Source organism: Oryx dammah, unplaced genomic scaffold (genome assembly GCF_014754425.2).
Source record: "Oryx dammah isolate SB20612 unplaced genomic scaffold, SCBI_Odam_1.1 HiC_scaffold_15, whole genome shotgun sequence".
Classification (NCBI taxonomy): domain Eukaryota; kingdom Metazoa; phylum Chordata; class Mammalia; order Artiodactyla; family Bovidae; genus Oryx; species Oryx dammah.
In genome coordinates this window covers 36,945,834-36,967,711 of record NW_024070199.1, presented here as the reverse complement: position 1 = coordinate 36,967,711, position 21,878 = coordinate 36,945,834, and the positions used below count along the sequence as shown (strand labels likewise).

Here is a 21,878-nt window from a genome sequence, read left to right as displayed (position 1 = left end):
TTTTTTTAATCTTGTGGTTTGTTTGTTTTTTTCCTTATTTTTTTTCTTATTATTTTTTTTTCTTTTTTCTTTTTTTTCTTTCTTCCTTCTGCTTCATCTCTTTAATATTGTATTTTTAAAAATCTAACCTCTACTCTAGGTTTTTTATCTTTGCTTTTCGGTTTTTGTTGTCAATCTTGTACATTTCATAACCCAATCTTACCTGACAACGAGATTACTGGCTTGACCACTCTCTCCTCCTTTTGGACTCTCCTTTTTCTCCACCAGGTGGCCTCTGTCTCTTCCTCCCGCCCCCATCTCTTCTATATCCAACTCTGTGATTCTCTGTGTGTTCTAGATGGTGGAGAACACCTAAGGAACTGATTACTGGCTGGACCTGTCTCTCTCCTTTTCATTCCTCTCTCTTACCCTCCTGGCCACCTCTGTCTACTTCCTCTCTCTCCTCTTCCCTGTATAACTCCGTGAATACCTCTGAGAGGTCCAGACTATGGAGCGCACATAAGGAAGTGACTATTGACTAGCTTGCTTTCTCCTCTTTCAATCTCACTGCATCTCATTCCAGTCACCTCTAACTACCCCCTCCCTCTTCTCTTCTCCATGTAACCCAGTGAACCACTCTGGGTGCCCCTCAATGTGGAGAAACCTTTCATCTTTAGCCTAGATGCTATATCATTGGCTCTGTATAGATGGAGAAGTCTAGAGACCACTGTAAAAATAAAACCAAAAACCAGAAGCAGGAGGCTTAAGTCCAAAGCTTGAGAACATCAGAGAACTCCTGAATTCAGGGAACATTAAGCAATAGGAGCTCATCAAATGCCTCCAAACCTACACTGAAACAAAGCTCCACCCAAGGGCCAACAAGTTCCAGAGCAAGACATATCACACAAATTCTCCAGCAACACAGGAACACACCCCTGAGCTTCAATATACAGGCAGCTCAAAGTTACTCCAAAACTTTAGACATCTCATAACCCATTACTGGTCACTCCACTGCACTCCAGAGAGAAGAAACCCAGCTCCACCCACCAGACCTCCAACACAAGCCTCCCTAACCAGGAAACCTTGACAAGCCACTGATACAACCCCACCCACAATGAGGAAGCCCCACAATAAAGAGAACCCCACAAATTACCAGAATATAAAAAGGCCATCCCAAACGCAGCAATATAACCAAGATGAAGAGACAGAGGAATACCCAACAGGAAAAGGAACAGGAGAAACGCCCACCAAACCAGACAAAAGAGGAAAAGATAGGGAATCTACCTGAGAAAGAATTCCTAATATTGATAGTGAAAATGATCCAAAATCTTGAAATCAAAATGGAATCACAGATAAATACCCTAGAGACAAGGATTGAGAAAATGCAAGAAAGGTTCAACAAGGACCTAGAAGAAATAAAAAAGAGTCAATATACAATGAATAACGCAATAAATGAGATCAGAAACACTCTGGAGGCAACAAATAATAGAATAACGGAGGCAGAAGATATGATTAGTGAAATAGAAGACAGAATGGTAGAAATAAATGAATCAGAGAGGAAAAAAGAAAAACGAATTAAAAGAAATGAGGACAATCTCAGAGACCTCCAGGACAATATGAAACGCTCCAACATTCGAATTATAGGAGTCCCAGAAGAAGAAGACAAAAAGAAAGACCATGAGAAAATCCTTGAGGAGATAATAGTTGAAAACTTCCCTAAAATGGGGAAGGAAATAATCACCCAAGTTCAAGAAACCCAGAGAGTCCCAAATAGGATAAACCCAAGGCGAAACACCCCAAGACACATATTAATCAAATTAACAAAGAACAAACACAAAGAACAACTATTAAAAGCAGCAAGGGAAAAACAACAAATAAAACACAAGGGGATTCCCATAAAGATAACAGCTGATCTCTCAATAGAAACTCTTCAGGCCAGGAGGGAATGGCAAGACATACTTAAAGTGATGAAAGAAAATAACCTACAGCCCAGATTACTATACCCAGCAAGGATCTCATTCAAATACGAAGGAGAAATCAAAAGCTTTACAGACAAGCAAAAGCTGAGAGAATTCAGCACCACCAAACCAGCTCTCCAACAAATGCTAAAGGATATTCTCTAGACAGGAAACACAAAAAGGGAGTATAAACCTGAACCCAAAATAATAAAACAAATGGCAACGGGATCATACTTATCAATAATTACCTTAAACGTAAATGGATTGAATGCCCCAACCAAAAGGCAAAGACTGGCCGATTGGATACAAAAACAAGAACCCTCTATATGCCGCTTACAAGAGACCCACCTCAAAACAAGGGACACATACAGACTGAAAGTGAAGGGTTGGAAAAAGATATTCCATGCAAATAGAGACCAAAAGAAAGCAGGAGTGGCAATACTCATATCTGATAAAATAGACTTTAAAACAAAGGCTGTGAAAAGAGACAAAGAAGGCCACTACATAATGATCAAAGGATCAATCCAAGAAGAAGATATAACAATTATAAATATATATGCACCCAATATAGGAGCACCGCAATATGTAGGACAAATGCTAACAAGTATGAAAGGGGAAATTAACAACAACACAATAATAGTGGGAGACTTTAATACCCCACTCACACATATGGACAGATCAACTAAACAGAAAATTAACAAAGAAACACAAACGTTAAATGATACATTAGACCAGTTAGACCTAATTGATATCTATAGGACATTTCACCCCAAAACAATGAATTTCACCTTCTTCTCAAGTGCTCATGGAACCTTCTCGAGGATAGATCACATTCTGGGCCATAAATATAACCTTGATAAATTCAAAAATATCGAAATCATTCCAAGCATCTTTTCTGACCATAATGCACTAAGATTAGATCTCAATTACAGGAGGAAACCTATTAAAAATTCCAACATATGGAGGCTGAACAACACGCTTCTGAATAACCAACAAATCACAGAAGAAATCAAAAAAGAAATCAAAATATGCATAGAAACTAATGAAAATGAAAACACAACAACCCAAAACCTGTGGGACACTATAAAAGCAGTGCTAAGAGGAAAGTTCATAGCAATACAGGCATACCTCAAGAAACAAGAAAAAAGTCAAATAAATAACCTAACTCTACACCTAAAGCAACTAGAAAAGGAAGAATTAGAGAACCCCAGAGTTAGCAGAAGGAAAGAAATCTTAAAAATTAGGGCAGAAATAAATGCAAAAGAAACAAAAGAGACCATAGCAAAAATCAACAAAGCCAAAAGCTGGTTCTTTGAAAGGATAAATAAAATTGACAGACCATTAGCCAGACTCATCAAGAAGCAAAGAGAGAAAAATAAAATCAATAAAATTAGAAATGAAAATGGAGAGATCACAACAGACAACACAGAAATACAAAGGATCATAAGAGACTACTATCAGCAATTATATGCCAATAAAATGGACAACCTGGAAGAAATGGACAAGTTCTTAGAAAAATACAATTTTCCAAAACTGAACCAGGAAGAAATAGATAATCTTAACAGACCCATCACAAGCATGGAAATTGAAACTGTAATCAGAAATCTTCCAGCAAACAAAAGCCCAGGTCCAGACGGTTTCACAGCTGAATTCTACCAAAAATTTCGAGAAGAGTTAACCCCTATCCTACTCAAACTCTTCCAGAAAATTGCAGAGGAAGGGAAACTTCCAAACTCATTTTATGAGGCCACCATCACCCTAATACCAAAACCTGACAAAGATACTACAAAAAAAGAAAACTACAGGCCAATATCACTGATGAACATAGATGCAAAAATCCTCAACAAAATTCTAGCAATCAGAATTCAACAACACATTAAAAAGATCGTACACCATGACCAAGTGGGCTTTATCCCAGGGATGCAAGGATTCTTCAACATCCGCAAATCAATCAATGTAATTCACCACATTAACAAATTGAAAAATAAAAACCATATGATTATCTCAATAGATGCAGAGAAGGCCTTTGACAAAATTCAACATCCATTTATGATAAAAACTCTCCAGAAAGCAGGAATAGAAGGAACATACCTCAATATAATAAAAGCTATATATGACAAACCCACAGCAAACATTATCCTCAATGGTGAAAAATTGAAAGCATTTCCCCTAAAGTCAGGAACAAGACAAGGGTGCCCACTTTCACCACTACTATTCAAAATAGTTCTGGAAGTTTTAGCCACAGCAATCAGAGCAGAAAAAGAAATAAAAGGAATCCAAATTGGAAAAGAAGAAGTAAAACTCTCACTGTTTGCAGATGACATGATCCTCTACATAGAAAACACTAAAGACTCTACCAGAAAATTACTAGAGCTAATTAATGAATATAGTAAAGTTGCAGGATATAAAATCAACACACAGAAATCCCTTGCATTCCTATACACTAATAATGAGAAAGTAGAAGAAGAAGTTAAGGAAACAATTCCATTCACCATTGCAACGAAAAGAATAAAATACTTAGGAATATATCTACCTAAAGAAACTAAAGACCTATATACAGAAAACTATAAAACACTGATGAAAGAAATCAAAGAGGACACTAATAGATGGAGAAATATACCATGCTCATGGATCGGAAGAATCAATATAGTGAAAATGAGTATATTACCCAAAGCAATCTACAAATTCAATGCAATCCCTATCAAGATACCGGCGATATTTTTCACAGAACTAGAACAAATAATTTCAAGATTTGTATGGAAATACAAAAAACCACGAATAGCCAAAGCAATCTTGAGAAAGAAGAATGGAATTGGAGGAATCAACCTGCCTGACTTCAGGCTCTACTACAAAGCCACAGTCATCAAGACAGTATGGTATTGGCACAAAGACAGACATATAGATCAATGGAACAAAATAGAAAGCCCAGAGATAAATCCACACACATATGGACACCTTATCTTTGACAAAGGAGGCAAGAATATACAATGGAGTAAAGATAATCTCTTTAACAAGTGGTACTGGGAAAACTGGTCAACCACTTGTAAAAGAATGAAACTAGATCACTTTCTAACACCGCACACAAAGATAAACTCAAAATGGATTAAAGATCTAAATGTAAGACCAGAAACTATAAAACTCTTAGAGGAGAACATAGGAAAACACTCTCCGACATAAACCACAGCAGGATCCTCTATGATCCACCTCCCAGAATTCTGGAAATAAAAGCAAAAATAAACAAATGGGATCTAATTAAAATTAAAAGCTTCTGCACAACAAAAGAAAACATAAGCAAAGTGAAAAGACAGCCTTCCAAATGGGAGAAAATAATAGCAAATGAAGCAACTGACAAACAACTAATCTCAAAAATATACAAGCAACTCCTGAAACTCAATTCCAGAAAAATAAACGACCCAATCAAAAAATGGGCCAAAGAACTAAATAGACATTTCTCCAAAGAAGACATACGGATGGCTAACAAACACATGAAAAGATGCTCAACATCACTCATTATTAGAGAAATGCAAATCAAAACCACAATGAGGTACCACTTCACACCAGTCAGAATGTCTGCAATCCAAAAATCTGCAAGCAATAAATGCTGGAGAGGGTGTGGAGAGAAGGGAACCCTCCTACACTGTTGGTGGGAATGCAAACTAGTACAGCCACTATGGAGAACAGTGTGGAGATTCCTTAAAAAATTGCAAATAGACCTGCCTTATGACCCAGCAATCCCACTGTTGGGCATACACACAGAGGAAACCAGAATTGAAAGAGACACATGTACCCCAATGTTCATTGCAGCACTGTTTATAATAGCCAGGACATGGAAACAACCTAGATGTCTATCAGCAGATGAATGGATAAGAAAGCTGTGGTACATATACACAATGGAGTATTACTCAGCCATTAAAAAGAATGCATTTGAATCAGTTCTGATGAGATGGATGAAACTGGAGCCGATTATACAGAGTGAAGTGAGCCAGAAAGAAAAACACCAATACAGTATACTAACACATATATATGGAATTTAGAAAGATGGCAATGATGACCCTGTATGCAGGACAGCAAAAAAGACACAGATGTGTATAGCAGACTTTTGGACTCAGAGGGAGAGGGAGAGGGTGTGATGATTTGGGAGAATGGCATTGAAACCTGTATAATATCATGTAAGAATCGAATTGCCAGTCTATGTCTGATGCAGGATATGGCACGCTTGGGGCTGATGCACGGGGATGACCCAGAGAGATGTTGTGGGGAGGGGGGTGGGAGGGGGGTTCATGTTTGGGAACGCATGTACACCTGTGGTGGATTCATGTCAATCTATGCCAAAACCAATACAGAATTGTAAAGTAAAAAATTAAAAATAAAAAAAAATGGGTCCTGTGGTATGTATAATCTTCACTTTAGTCTTTAGAAGATCTCTACTGACCAGTCTGTCTTTTTTTTTTTTTTTTCTGGATCACAGTTCAGATCCATCCAGCTGTCTCTCATTGCTGCTCCTTCCTCCTGGCTCCCACACTGTGCCCAGATGTTCAGCCTGATATATTCAGAAAAGGTTTGTTCTTTAAGGCAGACACTGCTGGCTGCCTACAAAATTATCTATTCTCTGCTTGTCTTTCAAAACTGAAAATAGTTTGTTATATAGTCATGAGTCAAGTACCTACAGGACTCCATTTCCTACCCACCCGTGATCTGCATCAAGAGAAACACAGGCTTGAAAAGCCAGTGTACTGCAATTACAGAGTAGCCCCAGCTCTTTGCAAATAGAGAAGTCCTAAGCTGCAATGAAGACCCAGTTCAGCCAAAGTTTTTTCAAAAAAAAAAATAGGGAAATTAACAATAACACAAGAATTGTTGGAGACTTTAATATCTCACTCACACCTATGGATAGATCAACTAAACAGAGAAATAACAAGGAAACACATACTTTAAATGATACCTTAGACCAGTTAGACCTATTTGATATCTATAAGACGTTTCACAACAAAACAATGAATTTCACCTTTTTTGGAGGTGCACATAGAACCTTCTCCTAGATAGAGCACATCCTGGACCATAAATCTAGCCTTGGCAAATTCAAAATAATTGAAATAATTCCACACATCTTTTCTGGCCACAATGCAGTAAGATTAAATGTCAATTACAGGAGAAAACCTATTAAAATTCCAACATATGGAGGCTGAACAACACGCTGCTGAATATCAAACAATTCACAGAAGAAATAAAAAAGGAAACCAAAATATGCATTCAGTTTAGTTCAGTCACTCAATCGTGTCCGACTCTTTGCAACCTCATGAATCATGGCACATCGATCCTCCCTGTCCATCACCATCTCCTGGAGTTCAATCAGATTCACATCCATCGATTTGGTGATGCCATCCAACCATCTCATCCTCTATTTGTCCCCTTTTCCTCCTGCCCCCAATCCCTCCCAGCATCAGTCAACTCTTTGAATGAGGTGGCCAAAGTATTGGAGTTTCAGCTTTAGCATAATTCCTTCCAAAGAACACCAGGAACGAATAAAAATGAAAACACAACAACCCCAAAACTATGGGACACTGTAAAAGCAGTGTTAAGGGAAGTTTCATAGCAATACAGGCTTACCTCAAGAAACAAGAAAAAACTCAAGTAGATAACATAACTTTACACCTAAGACAACTAGAAAAGGAAGAAATGAAGAACACCAGTGTTAGTAGAAGGAAAGAAAACTTAAAAATTTAGGCAGAAATAAATGCAAAAGAAATAAAGGAGACCATAAGAAAAATAAACAAAGTCAAAAGCTGGTTCTTTGAGAGCATAAATACAATTGAAAACCATTAGCCAGACTTATCAAGAAACAAAGGGAGAAGAATCAAATCAACAAAATTAGAAATGAAAATGGAGAGATCACAACAGAAAACACAGAAATACAAAGGATCATAAGAAACACTATCAGCAACTATACACCAATAAAATGGACAACTTGGAAGAAACAGACAAATTCTTAGAATAATAACTTTCCAAAACTGAACCAGGAAAAAATAGAAAATCTTAACAGACCCAACACAATCACAGAAATTGAAACTGTAATCAGAAATCTTCCAGCAAACAAAAGCCCAGGACCAGACGGCTTCATAGCTAAATTGTACCAAAAATTAGAGACGAGGTAACACCTGTCCTACTCAAACTCTTCCAGAAATTTGCAGATGAAGACAAACTGCCAAACTCAGTCTATGAGGCCACCATCGCCCTAATACCAAAACCAGACAAAGATGCCACCTATAGGCTCATATCACTGATAAGCATAGATGAAAAACCTTAACAAAATTCTATCAAAGAGAATCCAACAACATATTAAAAAGATCATACATCATGACCAAGTGGCATTTATCCCAGGGATTCAACGAGTTTTCAATATCTGCAACTCAATCAACATAATGCATCACATTAATAAACTGAAAAATAAGAACCATATGATTATCTCAATAGATGAAGAGAAGGCCTTTTAAAAAATTCAATATCCGTTTATGATCAAACCCTCCAGAAAGCAGGAATAGAAGGAACATACCTCAACATAATAAAAGCTATATATGACAAACCCATAGCAAACATTATCCTCAATGGTGAAAAATTGAAAGCATTTCCCCTAAAGTCAGAAATAAGACAAGGGTGCCCACTCTTACCATTACTATTCAACATAGTTTTGGAAGTTTTGGCCACAGAAATCAGGGCAGAAAAAGAAATAAAAGGAATCCAGACCAGAAAAGAAGTAAAACTCTCACTGTTTGGAGATGACATGATCCTCTACATAGAAAACCCTAAAGACTCCACCAGAGAATTACTAGAGCTAATCAATGCAGAAAGTAAAGTTGGAGGATATAAATCAACACACAGAAATCCCTTGCATTCCTATACACCAAAAATGAGAAAATAGGAAAAAAAATTAAGAAAACAATTCTATTCACCATGGCAATGAAAAGAATAAAATACGTAGGAATATATCTACCTAAAGAAATAATGTGTTCCACTGGAGAAGGGAATGGCAAACCATTTCAGTATTCTTGCCTTGAGAACCCCACAAACAGTATGAAAAGGCAAAATGATAGGATACTGAAAGAGGAACTCCCCAGGTCAGTAGGTGCCCAATATGCTACTGGAAATCAGTGGAGAAATAACTCCAGAAAGAATGAAGGGATGGAGCCAAAGCAAAAACAATACCAAGCTGTGGATGTGACTGGTGATAGAAGCAAGGTCCAATGTGGTAAAGAGCAATATTGCATTGGAACCTGGAGTGTCAGGTCCACGAATCAAGGGAAATTGGAAGTGGTCAAACAGGAGATGGCAAGAGTGAATGTCAACATTCTAGGAATCAGTGAACTAAAGTGGACTGGAATGGATGAATTTAACTCAGATGACCATTATATCTACTACTGCGGGCAGGAATCCCTCAGAAGAAATGGAGTAGCCATCATGGTCAACAAAGATTCTGAAATGGAGTACTTGGATGCAATCTCAAAAACGACAGAATGATCTCTGTTTGTTTCCAAGGCAAACCTTTCAATATCACGGTAATCCAAGTCTATGCCCCAACCAGTAATGCTGAAGAAGCTGAAGTTGAACGGTTCTATGAAGACCTACAAGACTTTTTAGAACTAATACCCAAAAAAGATGGACTTTTTCATTATAGGGGACAAGAATGCTAAAGTAGGAACTCAAGAAACACCTGAAGTAACAGGCAAATTTGGCTTTGGAATACGGAATGAAGCAGGGGAGAGACTAATAGAGTTTTGCCAAGAAAATGCACAGGTCATAGCAAACACCCTCTTCCAACAACACAAGAGAAGACTCTACACATGGACATCACCAGATGGTCAACGCCAAAATCAGATTGATTATATTCTTTGCAGCCAAAGATGGAGAAGCTCTATACAGTCAACAAAAACAAGACAAGGAGCTGACTGTGGCTCAGATCATGAACTCCTTATTGTCAAATTCAGACTGAAATTGAAGAAAGAAGGGAAAACCGCTATTTCATTCAGATATGACCTAAATCAAATCCCTTATGATATACAGTGGAAGAGAGAAATAGATTTAAAGGACTAAATCTGATTGATAGATTGCCTGATGAACTATGGACGGAAGTTCGTGACATAGTACAGGAGACAGGGATCAAGACCATCCCCATGGAAAAGAAATGCAAAAAAGCAAACTGGCTGTCTGAGGAGGACTTACAAATAGGTATGAAAAGAAGAGCAGTGAAAAGCAAAGGAGAAAAGGAAAGTTATAAGCATCTGAATGCAGAGTTCCAAAGAATAACAAGAAGAGTTAAGAAAGCCTTCCTCAATGATCAATGCAAAGAAATAGAAGAAAACAACAGAATTGGAAAGACTAGAGATCTCTTCAAGAAAATTAGAGATACCAAGGGAACATTTCATGCAAAGATGGGCTTGATAAAGAACAGAAATGTTATAGACCTAACAGAAGCAGGAGATATTAAGAAGAGGTGGCAAGAATACATGGAAGAACTATACAGAAAAAGATCTTCACGACCAAGATAGTCACAATGGTGTGATCATTCATCTAGAGCCAGACATCCTGGAATGTGAAATCAAATGGCCCTTAGAAAGCATCACTATGAACAAAGCTAGTGGAAGTGATGGAATTCCACTTGAGCTATTTCAAATCCTGAAAGATGATGCTGTGAAAGTGCTGCATTCAATATGCCAGAAAATTTGGAAAACTCAGCAGTGGCCACAGGACTGGAAACGGTCCGTTTTCATTCCAATCCCAAAGAAAGGCAATGCCAAAGAATGCTCAAACTACTGCACAATTGCACTCATCTCACATGCTAGTAAAGTAATGCTCAAAACTCTCCAAGCCAGGCTTCAGAAATACGTGAACCATGAAATTCCAGATGTTCAAGCTGAAGGCAGAGGAACCAGAGATCAAATTGCCAACATCCCCTGGATCATGGAAAAAGCAAGAGAGTTCAAGAAAAACATCTATTTCTGCTTTATTGACTATGCCAAAGCCTTTGACTGTGTGGATCACAAGAAACTGTGGAAAATTCTGAGAGAGATGAGAATACCAAACCACTTGACCTGCCTCTTGAGAAATCTGTATGCAGGCCAGGAAGCAACAGTTAGAATTGGACATGGAACAACAGACTGGTTCCAAACAGGCAAAGGAGTACGTCAAGGCTGTATATTGTCACCCTGCTTATTCAACTTATATACAGAGTACATCATGAGGAATGCTGGACTGGAAGAAGCACAAGATGGAATCAAGATTGCTGGGAGAAATATCAATAACCTCAGCTATGCAGATGACACCACCCTTATGGCAGAAAGCGAAGAGGAACTCAATAGCCTCCTGATGAAAGTGAAAGTGGAGAGTGAAAAAGTTGGCTTAAAGCTCAAAATTCAGAACACGAAGATCATGACATCTAGTCCCATCACTTCATGGGAAATAGATGGGGAAACAGTGGAAACAGTGTCAGACTTTATTTTGGGGGACTCCAAAATCACTGCAGATGGTGACTGCAGCCATGAAATTAAAAGACGCTTACTCCTTCGAAGAAAAGTTGTGACCAACCTCGATAGCATATTCGAAAGCAGAGACATTACTTTGCCAACAAGGGTCCATCTAGTCAAGGCTATGGTTTTTCCAGTGGTCATGTATGGACTGTGAAGAAGGCTGAGTGCCGAAAAATTGATGCTTTTGAACTGTGGTGTTGGAGAAGACTCTTGAGAGTCCCTTGGCCTGCAGAGAGATCCAACCAGTCCATTCTGAAGGAGATCAGCCCTGGGGCTTCTTTGGAGGGAATGATGCTGAAGGTAAAACTCCAGTACTTTGGCCACCTCATGTGAAGAGTTGACTCATTGGAAGACTCTGGTGCTGGGAGGGATTGGGGGAGGGAGGAGATGGGGACGACAGAGGATGAGATGACTGGATGGCATCACTGATTTGATGGACACTAGTCTGGGTGAACTCCAGGAGTTGGTAATGGACAGGGAGGCCTGGTGTGCTGCAGTTAATGGGGTCGCAAAGAGTTGGACATGACTGAGCGACTGAACTGAACAGAACTGAAAGAAACAGAAGACTTTATATATATATAAAATACACTGGTGAAAGAAATCAAAGAGAACACTAATAGATGGAGAATTATACCATGTTCATGGATCAGAAGCATCAATATCGTGGAAATGAGTATACTATGCAAAGCAAACTATAGATTCAATGCAATCCCTATCAAGCTACCAATGGTATTTTTCACAGAACTAGAACAAATAATTTCACAACTTATATGGAAATACAAAAATCCTCTAATAGCCAAAGCAATCTTGAGAAAGAACAATGGAACTGGAGAAATCAACCTGCCTGACTTCAGGCTCTACTACAAAGTTAAGGACCAAGGTAACCAAGTTTAATAAATGGCTACCCTTCCACTGCCAACCCAGAAGAAACAGCCCTGAATATTGCTTTCCTGCTGCTACATGGAGGCAGATCTGCTGAGAAAATCTGAATGAGACTTGAGGGGCAAAGGGAAAGGAACTTCAACTCTGGTGCTTGCAGACATCTGAGAGCTACCCAACAGTGGATGCAATTGCGCGTTCTCTCATCTTTCCCTTCCTGGAAGTCTCCTAGCCTAGAAACCAGAGTTCCTGGGTCCCAAGTCTTCACTAAGTTACCTGCAGCCTTAAGGTGAGTCATACACCCCAGGGTTCAGTTTCCCATCTCTTGGATGAGGGAGACGGGACTTGCTCCAGAGCATTTGGTCCAAACTGAAGCTCAGTGCCAATCAGTGGAAAATGGCTCAGAGGTGGGTGTTGCTGAGGATACTGAGGCTGCCTCTGGTGGGCAGGGGGGCTGTAACTTTCTGGTGATATTCATGGGTCCTGGGCTTAGGACTGTGAGTGGTAGACCACTTCACACACAGCTGCTGTGACACTGAGGACCTTAGAGGCCTTGCCCCCTGGAGCTTACCATCATTTAGGTTCTGTGTGATGAGATCAGGTATTTATAAGTCAAAAGATACCAATGGGGAAGCTTGTAGAATCCATAGCAGAACCCAAATTAGGCCAACGAATCATCTCTCCTAAAAAACTCTGGGAACAAGATATGCCAGGACTCTTAGACAAATTTTGTAGTATTTTAAATACTATTTAAAGTAGGTCATCTTTTGGATGACCTGCCATTTGCTCCCTGCCTTGGGATGATACCCACAGTTAGAGTGGAATCCAAGGGCTCCTGGGGGAGGCTGTCCCTCTCACCGTGACTCATTAGCAGTGAGTACACCTCTATCCCCTCCATATCTGGAGGAGAAATTAAAGAAGGAAGGATGTGACCTCCAAGTTTAACAGGAAGACTCAAGTAGGTCTGGCCCTCAGGTAGGCACTATTCTTTTCCCAGTGCTTCTTCCTTCCGTCCTGGGTCCTGTGCAAGCTGCCCACCTCCTGGTTATTGGGTTGTGAATTCCTCCTCCCTTCTCTTGCAAATATCCATGCAGTCTCACTTGTGGTTTCCTCTTTAGCCAGGCCCTATCCCTCACCTGCATATGGCAATAAAGAAGAGAAAACCAAGCTGGGATCTGCCCAGATCATTCTTTCTAAAAATGTATGCATTCTCTCTCCTTTCAGACCCTGTCCTGAATCAGCAAGATCTCCAACTAGATGACTCAGTAGCTTAGCAGGGGAGTGGCGACGCAGATGATGTTGGAGGTAAGGTTGTCAGGTATGGGGGGGATGGTTTTCAGATGACAAGAGAAGAGTTGGAGGAAGGAGCATGTGATCCTCCAACCATTCACTCATCGGGGAACTGCCTGAATCTGCTATCTTGGACCCTCAGGGTATCACTAAGACAGAAACTTCATTCCATAAATTTCTTAGTGCAAAACAATTTCAAACATAACTAATTTAAGAAAGAAGAGGGTCATGAACCTTATATTTCATCATTTAGCATCAACAACTACAAAACTAACCTCTTAGTCCCACAGATTGTCATAGACCAGAGACTATGCAACATCAAGGTGGTGTAAAATTGAGTTGCATCAGGTCTTGACTTGCATCAGGTCTTTTTCTTTTGCTATGTTCTCATTTGTGGTAAGGGAAGGGAAGTAGGAAGAGGGAGAATAAGACAGAAAAAGAGGGAGAGGATAATCCCATCATGAGGAACCACCATCAAAACCCCATGTCAACTTGGGTACCTCCCAAAGGCCCTACTTCCTAATACCATCACATTGGGAGTCAAGGGTGGACACAATTCAATCCATAGCAGCTATGAAGATCTGTTTTTAAATCAAGACAGACCCTCATTTCATTCTATCTTTTACTCCTTATTCATTTTTCCTGAAGTGTTTTATGGACGAGATGAACATTTCACAATATATATATAATGAGTATTCGGGGTAAAATGATAGGATGTGAAAAAAATGCTCTTTTGTTCCCAATAAAATTAACATCTAATACCCAGTCCATATACAAATTTCCCTGATTCTCAAAAAGCAGATGTCTTTTCACATTTTATTGAGAGAATGTAGCCATATGTTGCACTTGGTTGTTCTCCTTTAAGACTAAATGACTGTTCCTTTTCAAATTTTAATGCCATTTATTTGTACAGAAACTGGGCAAAGGCACAGTGGTTTGTCTTACAGAATGTCCCACTATTGGATTTAGAGAACGAGTCCAAAATACAAGCACAGTGGGTCAGGACCAGTACCAGTCCTTGGTCTATTAGGAACCTGACCTCCACAACAGGAGATGAGCTGCAGGCCAGTGAATGAGGCTTCATCTGTATTATAGCTGCTCCCCATCACTCTCTCCTCATCCCCAGAAGGAACAGTCTAGAACTGTTTGTAGTTACATAACCTATGCATAATAGAAACAAAAATAGTATAAATATTGATGATTATTTTCCTTTCTCAGTGCTCAGAATGGTGGGTTGGTGCCCTAGCAGTCTATCACAGTGACAAATTAGAAGTTGCCTATTAACATTTAGATGCATTGAACCAGCTTAAAATTACATATTAAAAAACTAAGATCATGGGATCCAGCCCCATCCTTCATGGCAAATATAAGGATAATTTTTCAGAGGGGCAGATGTTTTAAAATTCACAGCCTCTGTCAAATGGAATCCAAATTCCCCTCCCAGCTTGGTCTAATGGTCTGTGGGCCACTGAAGACAGAGCCCAGCCTCAATTCTTCTCTGAGGATCTTAAGGCAGTGCACCCCAGCCCAGTCCTAGCCACACTTCATGTATCTATAAGTGGGAAACTCTTCTCTCCCACACATTACAGACCTAGTAAGTACTTACCAGCTGTTCCGTCTAACTTTCATAGAATCCTGGTTTGAGACGCCTTTTGATGGCATCTTGGGCTTGAACTACCCCAACATATCCTTCACTGGAGCCATCCCCATCTTTGACAACCTGAAGAATCAAGGTGTCATTTCTGAGCCTGTTTTTGCCTTCTACTTGAGCAAGTAAGTCTGAGATGGACAATCTCTGTCTCCAAATTAGCTGTAAGATGCTTTCTGTTGCATGAAAATTATAGAACATTTGATAAAGAAGTATCCTGAGAGATAATCTAACTCACAAAAACTATGGCCCCAGGGCCCTACCTGACATCACCCCCTGGCTTTTATAAATAAAATTTTATTGGAACATAACCCAGATCCTGGGCTCAGGACCAGTAACTTGGTCTAGGGGGATGAGTGATGAGGAAGGCTAGTGGAAGGCAACAGGAAACAAGTTGAAGGACAAGGCATTAGGATTTGCTTATGAATTTTATAAGGAAGGAAGGAGAAGGATGGTCAATATCTTTCCTTCTTCATTATCATTTCACTTGGAGCCCAGGTCCAGCTACCCAATTTGTAGGAGCCAGTGGAAAATGAAAGTGTGGAACCTCTTGTTCAATAAATATTAGGCATTCAAGACAGGGAAAGCAGATGTGGGTTTCCTTCTCAGTGTGGGGCCCTTTGGACAGTAGAGGTCACAGGCCAGTGGAGCCAATTCTGGGTGACCTGAACCCACACCCTTAGAACTCGCAGGCTTTATTTTACTGAAAAATGACAAGGTGGACAAGGAGAAAGTCAATATGCTTCAGCACCATGTCCTCTGAATGTGTCTGAGCATTCAGGCCGCAGGAGGTTGGGCATCTTCAGAAGATAGAGTGGGTGGATCCCAATCAGGTGACTCAGCTTCTAACCTCCTCTGTGCCACTCACTAGTCAGTAACCGACCTCGGTTTGGATCTCAATTGCTCCTAGCCTCAATTTCAGCATCTGTATATGGGGACCTTATTAGGGCCTTGATGGATGGACTAGCACAGCTCTCAGACAGTGCTGTTGTTACTGTCCTCCAAGGATACCCCCCTCTCTTCTCTCTACACATGCAGGACGAAACGCAGTGTGGTGATGTTTCATGGGGTGGATAAATCCTACTACCAGGGAGTGCTCAACTGGGTACTATTGTTCCACACGGGTGACTGGAGTGTACACATGCACCGGTAAGCCTCTCCCTCTGAGGGTCAGCCCAAGTGATGCTCCCGCTACTGTACATGGACACAGGCAGACACACACAAATACATTATCAGACACACCATCACACAGACATACACCACCCACAATGACACAGACACATGCAAACACACAAGCAGACACATATAAACATACACAGAGACACATATAAACATGCATAGCTAGTCAGAGACACACAAGCACACACAGAGACACAAACAAACACACATAGAAACAAACACACAAGCAGATATATATGCAAACAACCCATGGGTTCATAATCCCCAGGCCTTCTGACCAGGGCTCTGACAAGGGTACTAAAAAGGTCCGGAGAGGTCTGTGCAGCTGGGAGAGGATTGCACCCTCTGCCCCGTGAGGCATGGAGTATGGTTAGAGGACTCTACAGTGTGGTGAACCGAGGTATAAGATGACCAACTGTCCAGGGCTACCTGGGACATAGGAAGTTCTCAGTACAGATAAATGTCAGTTTAAAACAGGGAAAGTCCTGAGCAAATGGGGAGACTGGTTTCCTAAGGGAGCAACTACTGAGCAGGGTAGAGAGATTTGCTGAAGTCTTAAGACGTGAAAGCAACTAATAAAAAAGACACCCCACGTTCATGGGCACACAGTGGAGCAGGGTCTATAACAGAGAATCAGGAAAGTGGGATCCAGGAGTGACCTGAGGAGAAGAGGTATAATTGATAGGATTCTGTGTGATACCCTCAGACAAATGCTGACCCATTCTTTGGAGTGTTTGTGGGCTTGTCATATATTTTCTGGCCAGGGACTGAGGGTCTGAGCTGGTTGTAGGAGCAGTGCTGAGAGACACCCTCTCCCAGAGGAGCCCCTCTCTCCCACCACTATGAGAATCTACTGCCCTCGTGAATCTCCATCTTCACTCTGCGACTGACCCATTATTTGTTCCCCACCAGATACAGCTCTCTGGGTATTTCTCATTTGTTATTCTCACAGTCTTCATTCACTCACCAAACAGACAAGCCTTGGGCATCCACTGTGTGCCAGGCACTTTAGGGAGGCAATGAGAATGAAACTCCCCCTCACATCTAAGAAGGCAGATGCAGAGGAAATGAAACACACACATAATTAATTGTGACTTTTGGACATGCTAGGCATGAGGAAGTGTCTACGGAGATTGTCAAGGAAGGAGACTGATCAACACAAGGGGAAAAACTTCCCTGAAACCATGACAATTAAGCTGGAATCTGGAAGATGAGAAGAAATTTGCTAGTCAAAGGGGAGGGGGCTCCTCTAGGAAGGAAGACGAGCTTGTGTCAAGGTGCAAAAGAGCTTGGTGTATTCAAGTACTGCATTCAAGAATGTCAAGGAAGGTGCCATGTTGGGAGCAAAGGAAAAGAGGGCAAGAGACAAAGGGCTGTTTAGGAGACAGTCGGGAAGGCGACAGCTCTGGGGAGACTCAGGGTGACCTTGATCCCTGCTTTGTCACACTGTCTCTCAGCATCTCCATGGAAATAAAGGTTATTGCTCATTCTGGCGGCTGTGAAGCAGTTGTAGATACTGTGATATACTGATCCTTGGCCCAAGAAGACTGGTCAAAAACAAACAGAAGCTCATCGGTGCCACACAAGGAGGTTCCGTGGTGAAGGGTCATGCTGCAGGGTCACTCCCAGTCTCCACGTGCAAAAAGGGCCAACCTCTCTCCCCAGGGCCAACCTCTCTCCCTCTCTCTCTAACAGCACTACGTTTCATGTTTTGCAGTCAATACCCTGGCCTCTATTATCCTCACCATCAATGGTATCAACTACCCAGTTCCAGCTCAAGCCTACATCCTCAAAATGAGGGGAGAAGCCTGATGGGTGGTTCTCAAATAGAAACTTGAAATAACACTTGGCCTGCTGCTGGGAGAAGGGCGCCCTCTGCAGGCCATTCCGCACTATTGCAGATACTGCTGAGCCCTGCGGCTGGGCCAGAGCCTCCCGCAACATGAACCAGTTGAGAGTAAAGGGCCATCTAGGACACTGATCATCCTGAAATAAATGTGGAGACACCACGCCATGCTGGCATTCTGGGAGTCACAAGGAGAGGGGAACACTCAGGTCCTCAGTGTTCAAAGAGCTTCAGTTCAATCTGAACCCTCAGATGGATGAACATGGAAAGTCAGCTCTAGTATTCCCTGAATAAGTCATGTGACAAGGAGAATGGCTGGGGACAGTCCTAGTGTGCTGTCCGACCATAGGGATTAGCAGTCTCCCTTCCCTACCCGCAGTTTTCCTGGTCTGGATGATAAATTAAAAGGTCACCCTAGTTCTCAGATGCATCTTCCCATAGCTATTGCCGGGTGCCACCTTTGTGAGCCAGGCTACCCGACCCCTCTGTGGGGAGGCTGGATGCTAATGTGAATAAAGGATGCACAGTGACTGCTCAGCCCCGGCACAGGGTGGAGGCCTCATGTCAGCTACCTAGGGGTGTTCAGAGCTGGCTGATGGGCTCAAAGAAGACTTTGAGGAAGAGAGGGAATTTCAGGAATTCTAAAACTGTAAACTCATGGGCCATATGGAGGGTTGCTTGGTTCTAGGCAAAAGTGCACTGGATTCCAAGCAAATGGCATCCCAAGGTGCTCTGCACTGGGGCACTGGGGACTTACTCGGGGTGATTAGGGCTATAGACTGACCGGTGGGGATGGGGAACCAGAATACATTACCCACCCAAGTCTGGAGTCACCAAAGAGGATGAGAGCATATCAAAGGAGGATTCCCAGAGTTCCTAAATGAAATCTTCAAGAACGTGTTGTGGGCACTGCTCTGTATAAGATGGATAACCAACAACGAGTTACTGTGTAGCACAGGGAACTCTGCTTAATTATATGACAACCTGGATGGGAGGGGTATTTTTGGGACCAGGATACATGGGTACATATGGTTGAGTCCGTTTACTGTCCACCTGAAAATCGGAATATTGTTAATTAGCTATACTCCAATACAAAATAAAAATGTTTAATAAAGTATGGATTGTGCAGATGCAGGAGGAAAACCAGCGTTCTCTGAAGAGGAAACAACAAGCAAGAGTCAGAAGGAAAGAAACAGGGATAGAGGAGAACTATGGGCACTCTTTTTCTTTTCTGAAATTTTTATTGAAGTGTGGCTAATCTTCAGTGTTGCGTTAAGTTCTGCTGCACAGCAATGTGACTTAGTTATACACATACAGAAATATGTATTCTTTTTCATGTGGTTTATGACTGGATAGTTAATATATTTCCTTATGCTCTACAGTAGGATTTTGTTGTTTATCATTCCTCTGCATCCCCAACTCCCAGTCCTTCCCTCCCCCACACCCCTCCTCATGGCAACCTCACGTCTTGGCCCTTTTTGGTTGTGGATGAACTCTCGTATCCCCTGCTAAGGAGAAACTCCCTTGATACTTACCAAAAGAGGGAAATAAAATCAAGAATTGTGCTACGTCTAGATATTTGTGGGAGTCGCATATAGGGCTCAGGCTGACTGGTGTGTATCGCTGACACCCCCAAGATTCTAGAGGCCACCTCTATACCACCTTTAAAGAGAACACAGTGAGTATTACTCAGCCATTAAAAAGAATACATTTGAATCAGTTCTAATGAGCTGGATGAAACTGGAGCCGATTATACAGAGTGAAGTAAGCCAGAAAGAAAAACACCAATACAGTATAATAACACATATATGGAATTTAGAAAGATGGTAATAATAACCCTGTATGCAAGACAGCAAAAGAGACACAGATGTATAGAACAGACTTTTGGACTCTGGGAGAGGAAGAGGGTGGAATGATTTGGGAGAATGGCATTGAAACATGTATAATATTATGTTAGAAACAAATCGCCAGTCTAGGTTCAATGCAGGATACAGGCTGCTTGGGGCTGGTCCACTGGGATGACCCAGAGAGATGGTATGCAGAGGGAGGTGGGAGTGGGGTTCAGGATTGGGAAATCATGTACACCCGTGGCGGATTCATGTTGATGTATGGCAAAACCAATACAGTATTGTAAAGTAAAATAAAATAAATATAAATAAATAAAAATGAGAACACACGCACACACACAAAAGAGAACACAGTGAGGACACCTAGAGAGACCTGGATCCTGAGTGAATCTTCCTGAGGCTGTATTTCTCAGTCTTTGATCAAGAAAATGACAGGATTTGCCTGGCACAGGTAGTATAAATGCTTGGTGTGGTTCAGGAATCAATAAGGACGCTCCGAGCAAACACTAAATCACACTTAGGGTACACCTGCCCAGGATGCTGGTGAACTGTATTTGTTGGTCTGCACACCCTATTGTCAGTAAAGAATAAAGGGTTTCACTCATAATGGTGCTGAAACAAACAGGTGTCTCTGTTTGTATCTGGGAGGTGTAAAGTGATTGGGAAGGATCTAGAACAAAGTCTGAATCACAGTTGAGAGGAGCCCACCTCCAACTAGCTTATAGGAAAGGGGAGACTCTGAAATGATTCTGGGAATCCGGACACAAGAATCAGAGCAAATACAAAGATCTCTGTGATTGGACGCAAGAAATCAGAAGTTATCAGTTCTCTGTTTCACACCCTCACTCTTTCATTCCCTCTTCTTTGATGGTCTGAGCCTGACAACTTTCTTCCTTAAGGCTTCTACACCTAGTGAGGGGTTCCAGGATACCTGCCCTAGGCATTTATATCCTGAAGGCATCTCCAATAAGGAAAGAAAAGATTAGAGACATCAGAGTTCAAGGGTGTTCTCTGAATGACCCACCTCAGATCACATGTGCAGTCCTAGATCAGCCATCCTGGCAGGGCCATGGGGTCCTACAACTGGCTTTACATTCTCTTGGGGTCTGACACAGCAGCACACATTATTGTCAATTTCCTCCAGAACTACATGACTGAAGCTGGGGAGAGGAAGTGCCAAAGAAAATGACTGGGAGATAGTCTAGGCCACGGAAGAGTTTGTGATGACCCACAAACTTCACCATCTCCTCATACAGGGAATTATAAGGGGTAATGAAATAGACTCTCTTCATCCCATCTCAGATGAAGTTATCACTGGGCTTCACCTCCCGGGGAGTTTGGGTGAGGTACTTCATGGAGAGCTGGTTCCCTTTTGTCCCATACCCAGTCACCAGCTCTCTGCCACATATGCCTGCTCTGTCCTTTCTAGTCCTACTTGGTAAGTGATGGCCCCAGTGGATCCCTGAGCCATCCCCCTCCGCCAGGGCCCAGAATGTCCCTTCCTTGGCCTCCAATGTTACTGGGGATAATGCAACGCATGTATCGGGAAACCCAGGGAACACAGAGCCTTCAGCCTTTCTGAGCTTCTCCATGGGTGTGGCTATAAACTGTTTCCTTGGAGCTGCCATGGTTAGGCACTTTTGCAGTGGAAGCATCCGTTCTTTCCATCTGGAGGCCCTCAGTAGATGCCTCAGCTGAGACAGCAGGGGTCAGAGGTTGGTTTCGTTTCAGATT

General features: G+C 41.5%; 1 pseudogene; it reads left to right on the top strand.

Annotated features, from left to right (window-relative positions):
• Nucleotides 1–20,604, top strand: part of LOC120874076 — a 46,688-nt pseudogene extending 26,084 nt beyond the window's left edge.
• Nucleotides 20,605–21,878: the final 1,274 nt, after the last annotated feature.